The following is a 10,125-nucleotide window of genomic DNA, read 5'->3' as shown; positions in this document are numbered from 1 at the left end:
TGGTGTTCAAGTACCCCAGCGTTGCTACACTTTAAGTCGAGGCTGTCTAAAAGTTTGATCGCTAACTTTCAGAGTTGTCTTTATCTCAATGCAACTTGGGTTCAAAAGTCGTCTTTTTCTTCCAAAATTTGATATGTTTTTCTTGAGACTCCTGGTACTAAAGATACTTTGATTTGTGTGCGGAGTATAGTGTTAGAAAGAAAGAGAGCCCCCTGAGGGGATTGGTGGGAGGAAAAGTAGTATTAAGAAGTTAGTTTAGAATATCGAAAAGTTGCAAGTTACAATCCTCGTATTCTGACAAAACATCAACCTTTCCTTGGATCATCAGAAAGTTTGAAACTTGACAAATATATTCCAACTTTTACAGACAAACCACGTGCTTAAAGGAACTGTATTCCAACTTTTACAGACAAACCACAGACTGCAATATGTAAATTGTACGTTGTACGAATAATGTACAAGATCAACTGAAGCCTTGGTAAATAGATGTTTAAGCCCCAAGGAGAGATTTATCAAAACTTTTAAAAACTAATGTTTTTTTGAAAATATTTTGATAGTTTTTAATGAATTAGCCTAAGATATATGACAGATACATAGTTTTTCATTCTCGTTATAAATATTATGTATAAGTTATACAAGTTATAAAATGTAAAAGTATTTTCGGTATTTTCAAAATGTGGTTTTGTATTTCTAAATGAAGGAGATATTCAGGAATTATTCAATTTAAAAATCTAAAAGTCAAAGCACCTAAAAGTCAAATATATCTGTCAAATATATTCGTAAATATATCTGTCAAATATATTCGTCAAATATATCCATCAAATATACCTGTCAAATAAATCCGTCAAATATATCCGTCAAATATATCCAACAAATATATCCGTCAAATATATCTGTAAATATATCCGTCTAATATATCCGTCAAATATATCCGTCAAATATATCCGTCAAATATATCCGTCAAACATATTAGTCAAATATATCCGTCAAATATATCCTTCATGTTTTAGTTCTGTTTAGATCTAACTATATTTTCTTACAAAATACAAAATACAAGAATTTACAAGTTTAATGCACAATTCACGACAGAGAAGATTTACAAAGAAAAATTAATAATATTCAGGATTTATAAAACGTGGTCTGCATGATGCACATCTTAAATTGACGGAGATTTAAACATACAAGAAATTGCGACATTATTTTGAAGAAGAAAAAATGTTTAAATGCATGAAACTAAACTTGTACGGAGTGTTCGCGAAAAATGAAAGGGGGTATAGGCAAACGTCGAATCGAATTTGCTACTAATTGGTGGACGCTATTTTCTTCGGGATGAGTCGCGTTTAACCATTTTCTCCTGATAGGGGCAACAGATAGAGGTAAGATTAGTAGCGATCACGATGGAATTTGATTCGACGTTAGCTACACCCCCTTTCATTTTTTGCGAACATTCCCTTTAAGTTTCGTTTAAAGGATAAGAAAGTGTTTTCATATAACAGACCTCATAAACGTGTTGAACAGAGAAATAGAAATGAAGAATTAAAATTAATCATACCAATACTATATACTTTATGTCTAGTACACATTTTTTATATAAAAAAAATTATTTGTGGAGTAGAAAATGTAAACCAGCCTAAACTATCCTCCTCACAAGTTTTACAAACTTACCACAACTCCTTCTCTTAGGAGCAAAGTAGCATTCATCCATACATCTATACTTCTCACATGGATCTATCCGTATCCATTCTTTTCACATGGATCTATCCATATCCATACACTTCTCACATGGATAAATTTTTTTGCTTTTTGTCTGAAGAACTCAGAGATAAAAATAGATAGTTATTAAATGAACAAACTTGCAAATTGCATGATTTTAGCTTTAACTTCAATTGATAAAATCCAAAATACTTTATTAATAGTTTTTCATTTTTTTTTGCTCAAATGAAATAAATTATTGCGGCCATTTTTTTAAAAACAGAATTTTAAAACACAAGTGAGATAATTACAACATTTTCTACACTTTCATAGTAAACGTAGTTATAAACTTTCTTTTTTTAAATGATAGGCTTTGATGATAATACTTTTTTTTATTCTTTTAATTAAATATTTAATTGGCAATTGTTATACCTGAAAGATATTATAGTTTTACAAGACTAGAAAGATGCAGAATATCACTAATATATTTGTTTCACTTGAAAAATAACATGGAGAAATATAAATAAAACAATCTAGTATGTTAGTTCAACTAAAGCTATGTCTGGAAATAGGAAGATTTTAAGGAAATTAAAGAAATAAAAGATAGATAGATATTCCGAGGTTACAATGAACAGAGGACAGAGAAGATAAGAATCACAGGACTCATGCTGTGATACTGAGGACTACTGGAGGCCACACGAGCTTCCATACCCATCCTCCACTCTATATAGATACATATATTTATATATACCCATCCTCAACTCTATACCCATCCTCCACTCGATACCCATTCTCTACTTGATACCCATTCTCTACTCTTTACCCATCCTCAACTTTATACCCATCCTCCACTCTATACCCATCCTCAACTATATACCCATCCTCTACTCTATACCCATCCTCCACTCTGTCAATACACATCCTCCACTCTATACCCATCCTCCACTCTATACCCATCCTCATCTCTATACCCATCCTCCACTCTATACCCACCCTCTACTCTTTACCCATCTTATATGTAGTAAATACCCTACTCCATAAACTGCTCTGGAACATGCATCAGTCCAGGTACAACCTGTCTGCTATAGATGTCAAACTGGAATGATCCCCATGGCGAAAAACCCATGAACTATCAATGCCATTAACAATGGGCGCGATTTTTATAGCTATCGATGTCAACAGAGACAATAGCAATTAATTGATCAATGCCTCAACCAGGACAGAATCCACAAAGCTTAAATCCCTTGAACTATCAAACAAGCTCTTAAGTAATCAATGCCAATTCTCAAGGCACAATCTTATAGGCTCTAAATGTCACACTGGGACACAAGTGTAGCTATCAAACAAGCATTTAATCGATCAATGCCAATTCTCTAGGCACCATCTCAAGTCCTATGTTTCAACAAAACCAAATTACTTTCAAAACTCTAATCAAAGCTGAGTCCATATATCAATTAAGTTAACATGAATCGAAGTAATTACAAGTTTTTATGACCATAAAGCGTAGTTTAAGTTTAATTTACATATTGAGAAGATTAGTGAGGATAGATATAATGTAGTTAAGCTATCTCCACACATGCTTACAACAAATTTAAGTTAAAGGTTTAACATGGATAGATATAAATGTAGTTAATCTAATCACAATGCATTTTTTAATCATATAACATAACTAATGTTTAAAATATCTAGGTATGCTGAAAGAACTTGTGTTCTTTCATTTAAAAACACTTAAAATAATAAATTGGTTTATTTGAGTTTAGTTTATATATGACGAAACTATGTCCGGAGAGTTTGAATGTTCTGTTCGATCTTTGGGTTCTCTCTTCTTATATCTGGGTTGTAGTTTGTTGCTTGGATGGCTTTTAGGCTCCATGGGTTGAATGGTTGGACCCGGGTTTTGAGTTCATGAAAATAAAGTAAATATAAAAATGTTAAATATATTACATCTGTTTTTAAAATAGAATAGATTTGGTGCAGTTTAAAATCCTTTTTTATGTGAAGTGTATTTTTTATGTTTTATCTCTCATGTGTTCTAAGTCTGGATTTAACTGGTTTTGACTCAGTTCCTCTGTCTAAAAAACAAGGTGGGCTTGAAGGAGTGGTCTTTTAAAGGTTAGGCCTGAGAAGATTCAAGGCCTTTGTCTATGCACTTTACTTTACTATGCACTAGAGTATAGGAGTATGTTACAACCAACTCCGCCCAAAAAAAACAACAACAAAAATTTTGGATGTTCAAAGCTTGAGGTAAAAAATAAAATTTGGAAAAAATTTTGTGAAATTTTTTTTAAATTCATTGAAGTGTTTTGTGGGGGCAGTTGGTTAAAGTTGCCCCCCCCCCTGTAGAGACCTAAGGTTGACAAAGCCTTGTGTGCAACTGTAAAAATAAAATTAGCAAAGCATTTATATAAATTCATTGAAGTGTTTTGTGGGGGCAGTTGGTTAAGTTGCCCCCCCCCCCTGTAGAGACCTCAGGTTGACAAAGCCTTGTGTGCAACTGTAAAAATAAAATTAGCAAAGCATTTATTTTTGAGTTTTATTATATTAAATGTTAGTACATTGAAATGATTATCAATCGAAACGAGGGGGCTGTTGAATAAAGTTGCCCTCCTTTAATTTGTGATAGGCATTAAATTTTGAAATCTATTGACATAAAAATTTTTGATTGATAATATAAATTTGTTAGTATTTTCTTTGGCAAAAAACATCTTTCCAGGAAGTCAGGAGTGTTATAATATATTAAAAAAAATGTGTTCTACCAAATAAAATGTTCCACTTTGAGCAAGGGTTATAGCTGGGGTTAGAGGGGTACAAAAATAGAGTTTGCAACCCTGTATTGTGCGCAAGTTAAGTCAAAAATTGTTTTCGATTATGCATGGGTATAATTGTTAATTAGGGTTGGGTAAGATTGCCGCTCTAGCCTCAGCGCTGGGTTATTTTGGGAAGGGGTATTGCGGACAATATTTATAATGCCACGCCTAGTGACAATAAGTAATAATGTTGGGGCTAAAATCAAGAGACCTACTGTTATCATAAGGATGGACAAGAGTATTATGATTACAGAGTTGGAAGGGTTCTTTTCCGAAATACGGTGGATTGCATCAGCAATGAATGTTTTTTTCATTTGATGCGGTAATATAGTTTTTAAGAGAAAGTTTGGTGTTAAGGGAAGAATGGGTAAGTGTTTTGACAAAGTGGTGTGCAGTGTGTATAACTTTATTCAAGTTTTTGCAGTGTCCCCTATAGAGTTGGGTGTGACTCAGAAGGGTAGTTGAGTTGGTAGGATTGTGCTGCTAACTCTTATTTTGATGACGTAACATCCAGGTTCGCTGTCCATGTTCTCGGTTAATGTAGCTGTAGCTTCTCCATTGGGACTATAAGTTATCGTTTTGTTGGTAAGGGTTCTGATAAGGTTGGTAATGATAATCTTGAGGTCTGGTTCAAATGCAGAGAGTTTGAGGACTTGGGCTTGGATTTGATCCTGGAACCTCTGTAGGATGGGGGACAGTGTTGTTCTGGACTTTAAACACAGGCAGTATTTTACTTCCTGATTCTGTGTCTTATATTGAAGCTTTTCTTTACTGAAAACAACACCTGGGTTATCTGGGATGAATTTTCCAAGGGCTAGGATTGGGAGGTCATCCTCCCCGACAGGTTTGTTATCTTTGCTTTTTATGGAGACAGTAGCTGATCCTCCAAATGTCCCGAAGTAAAGTCTTAACTTCAGATAGATGGAGTTGGAGTTTAGGTTGGTGAGCTTAAGTGGTCTGTTGCATGTTTGACAGGTATCAGGTGCTGTGGGTTGTTGTTGGAATATTACATCTTCTTCCTGATAAAGCAGGTCATCTTCATGTTCAAAGATCTCTATCTTGGAGAGTTGTTCTATGATGTTGATGAATGTGTTGTAGTTTTGAACTAATGTTTCTTCATCAATTGATATGAGAGAGATGCAGGAACGCCACCCCACCCCATAAAAATTCTAAGTAGACTCATAGTTTTAACCTAAATCAATTCTTTATAAGTATCTGTAGGTAATATATTCGTGAAAATTTATATAGTGTGTGTAGAATGTAGATTGGGTGGTTTAATAGGGATTTAGACTATGACGTCAGTGCGTAAAATGCATATACATTACAGGGTCAGATAAATCTACGCATTCTGTGCAATTTAAATTTTAATCAGTTTTCCCGGAATATGAAACATGGAGTATAATGTTATCTCTGATGATAACTAAATTAGATTTAACATTGCGAGTTCTAAAAAAACTTTGAATGAAAAGCAAATTCTTTAAAATTTAGCCAATGGAAAGTTCAATTTAACTAAATGAAAGTAAGGATTCCAGATTGTTTAAAAAGAGTGTGTTTCAATTGAATCAGGTTGGGGTCTTAAGTTATGAATTCAAGTTTGTTGAGAGAACCTGCCAGGGTTTTGCGTGCATAATTTGGCAGGTTTACGGTATAATATGGATCTTACAGTAAACTGTCGATAGGCACAAAATATGGGTTACTTTGAAATAATAAAAAGATCATCATTACGTGAAATATTCAAGGTTACTTAATGATATTTTAAATCTCGTATTATTGGTGTAGAATATTGAATATCCACTTAAAGAAACTTGTAGTTTGGACGTAGAAATTAATACTGTAATACAGCATTAAAGTTTATAATTTAAAGTAGGTAATATTTCATTTCAGAGAGAATGGTTTTACGTTCAAAAACTGGCGCGGAGCGCCCTTGATTGGTATAGAAGATATCGTAGGTTTGCCCAGGTTTATGATTGATTTTATTATATAATAGCCGTAGGCAGAAGTATAGGGCGGAGTGGTGGGGGGGGGGGGGGGATAAATTCACAACTTTAACAGTAGAAATGGTTACCAAAAAAATATATAATCAGTGGTCACAAAAATAAAAATTTAATTCCCTATTTCTTTTCCCTTCTGCTGAAAGGTTAGTAATATATGTCGAAGAACACATTAAAATGTAATGAAAGTTGGTTTACAAATGCCGTATGAAGTAAGTTTACATATGCTGTTTGGGCAGGTTGCCTGTGGAATCTACAATCAACAGAACAGTTATGTTTAAAATTGACAAAATCTTGTGAAATTTGTGCGCAGTGTGGACGCAGGAGTGCTGTGCGATACAACAGAAGGTTAGTTAAGACAGTTACTGGACTGAGTGCTGCGATTGGTGCTGAATCAACTAGCTAAAAATGCATGCAAAAAAAAGTGTATTTATGTTATGATATGTACAGATATATACAAGGTATAGGATTGAGAATATAAAACGTTTAATGTACACAAAAAATTAAAGAAGATACTCCTGTTTTAAAAAATTTCAGTTCAGACAAATAGGTTATACTAGCGTACATAAGATATATATACAAGATATAAGCCTTGATTGCTCCAATGTTTATATTGTTATAATACATAGGTGGGGTGGGGTTTAGTACCATAGCAAAAAACTATTCCAAATCCATGTGAATAATTAATTTAACCCGCTGCCCGCAACACCCCGTTAAAACTTTACAGTTTTTTATCCAACCTATTTCAATAAATAGGGCTTCAGCGCATTTATTTCATAGAATAATATGTTACTGGATGTGTAGACATTGTGAGAAAAAAAATTATCTCTTTGGATTTATCGGATAATTCTCAATTGATACGAATAATGCCGTTAAAATTATTTTAGGGCATAAAAACTCTGTGAGTTTGCAAAAATATCAAACATTCAATAATGTTTGTTTCGGATTTCTCCGAGTGAATTGTTATTTGAATAACGCTGTTAAAAATTATTTAAGCGTATATAAACTCTATGAGTTGGCAAAAATATCAAACATTCAATAATGTTCGTTACGAATTTATCTGAGTAAATTATTATTTGAATAACGCCATTAAAATTATTTAAGGGCATGACAACTCAATGAGTTCTAAATAAAATATTGTATTTCAGGACTGATTGGAAGAGTACAGGGAGCTTGGTGCAGCTTGGGGACCTTCGGAATCTCCATGGCTTTCTACCGAGTGAAACTGGGTAAGTAAAAATGAACAAGTAAGAAAAATCGTCTCGGGTCCAAGTATTTAATCGTTTCAACGAAAAAATTAACAAGTTTATTTGCATAAAGTCGTGACGTGCAGAATATACATGTTTATTGTTGCATTTCAAAGATTATCTGTAGAAAATAATAGAAACTTTTTAAGAAAATGAAATTTAGATTCCCAGGGAGGCAGAGTTTAGATCTAGATTATTTAATTTTTGTAAAACTTGCCAAGATTGAAAAAATATGTCAAATTTTGGAGAAAAATTATCGTTTATGAGGAAGGAAAAAATATAGATAAATAACGGAGAACTCATATTTGCAAGAAAAAATGTTTTAGTTTTCAGCAAGGAGATATTTTTGGCATTTATGTTAAAGGAAATCGTAAAAAGAAACTAAAATATATTAATATTTCCAGTTTATGAGCAGTGTGGATACAGAGCCCCATTTAATGAAGGTCTCAATGTCTAAAGATCATACATGGGGACGGTAGGACATTCTGAAAAGGATCTCGAGGGTTTGTCTCTACTGAAATGGCTGAAAGGATACAAGGACACAATTGTGACGAAGGGATTTGTGTTCAGGTGATTATTAATGTAGAGAATACTGTTTTTTAAATGCTTATTAAGATAAACAAAATTAAAATAAAGTAAAGAATGGTATTTTTATTAGGTTGAGAAAAAAATTCAAATTTAGTTTATTTCAAATTAATTGTTTTTCTGCATGATTATGGTTAATACAGCACCTGAACACAAAATCTACGTTTTCTCAGGTTTTTTTAATAAAAGTTCTGGCCATTATACTTGGCAAATTTCTTAGGGAATGAAGAATAGGATTAGACTGTTTTATAATCTCAAGGTTTTTTTTAGAATATATAGGTGCAACATAAGTTTGAATATCCGAATGTATGGAGACAGATGCTGGTGGCATGGAAGCTACAGAGGAATAAAATTCATCATTTAATTCATCATTGATTTTTGCAGAATTAGCTGAGGATGCTAAGGCGTTGAGAGGGGTTGGAGGAGAAATATTATCCGGAGAATCATCCTCAGAGTTTGCAGACACAGAGGAAGGGGCAGGTGTGGTTTTATCAAGTTGCATTTTCTTTATTAGATCTACAAGATTTTTGTTGCCTCTATAATTGTGTGGATCAAATTTAGAACCCATGATATTCTTTAATTTGGTGGAAAGTTCATCGAATATAGGACCTCTAGGTCAGTATTTTTTCAAATCTGGAATTTTGATACAACACAGATCCTGTGACAGGGTTAATGAGGACGCAAAAAGCTTCAGAGACAAATTTGACAATAAAAATCATTTTTTTTATAGGGAGACAAGTATTTTAGGGGCATTTCACCTGCTTTTGGTGGGGTCATATTCTTGAATAAAACTAAGTCCCTGGCCACAAAACTAGGATCTCTGGCTTTCTTATTATGGGCGTCCTGAAAATCCATATATTGTTTTTTTCTGGATTTTTGCAATAAATATGTCAATTTCTTCAATTTTCTCTTTTTCAATCATAAAATAATCTTTTGCACTTGGATCTTTAATTAGGGATGTATTAACAAATAAAGGTCTGGCAGGTCTTCTAAGAAATATTTGGAAGGCGGAAATCAATTCAGACTTTTTTCCTAATTTGAAGATGTGGGGTGTGCTGTTAAATATATAAATCATTCTGTCAAAGTGTTGGATCCAGGTTTTCTCTTTATTTTCAGTAAAAACTCGCATTAAATTTCTAAAATATTTCATGCTCCTTTCAGCTCGAGAATTATGCAGGGGTGAATATGCTAAGGTAATAAACCAATAACTTCTGAGTGGTGTTCTTTTTTACAAGGTTTTGCTAAAATATATCCCGAAAATCGACAAATTGCGATTAAAAAAAAATATTTCCTTGGCTTGGGGGTGTAGAAAAATAATCTAAGCTAAGAACCTGCATAGGAAAGAGGGGGGGTTGGGATGGTGACATAGGGGGGAGTCTATTTGTTGCAATTTTAGCTATTTTGGCAAGTTGCGCATCCTAGGACTAAAAGTTGGACTTTATTTTTCAAATGACGGGAATAGTATAATTCGTTAATAATTTTAGAAAGTCTAACAATCCCTAAGTGTCCATGCATAATATGAAATTAGGCGATCGTATCGGCATTAATACATTCTGGCAATACTATGACAGAATTTGACAGCTAATATTTAAGTCCATATTTTTCATTTTGTGAAGAATATTTTTATTTAAATAAAATCCCTTTTCATCCCTGGTGTTAGACACAAAGTTGGTTTCTAGATTTTCAATAATTTTAATTTATTCAGAATCCTTTCTTTGAGTCGATAATATTTTTAATGGGGTTAGATCTTTAAAGTCATTAAATATGTGGTTAATTTTGTTTATCTCAGGTTTGACGGAAGTA

At 33.2% G+C, this 10,125-nt stretch overlaps 1 long non-coding RNA gene across 1 annotated transcript; it reads left to right on the top strand.

The window, feature by feature from the left end:
- The first annotated feature begins 6,712 nt into the window (after nt 1-6,712).
- On the top strand, nt 6,713-8,801 carry LOC111712263 (uncharacterized). The gene is made up of 4 exons (XR_002767415.1): nt 6,713-6,838; nt 7,639-7,719; nt 8,142-8,307; nt 8,707-8,801. It is a non-coding gene; the product is annotated as an uncharacterized LOC111712263 (long non-coding RNA).
- The last annotated feature ends 1,324 nt before the right edge of the window (nt 8,802-10,125 follow it).

The sequence above is a fragment of the Eurytemora carolleeae genome, unplaced genomic scaffold, assembly GCF_000591075.1.
Source record: "Eurytemora carolleeae unplaced genomic scaffold, Eaff_2.0 scaffold1248, whole genome shotgun sequence".
Lineage (NCBI taxonomy): Eukaryota > Metazoa > Arthropoda > Copepoda > Calanoida > Temoridae > Eurytemora > Eurytemora carolleeae.
Note: the sequence above shows the minus strand (reverse complement) of the source record. Positions and strands in the feature narration are given on the sequence as shown.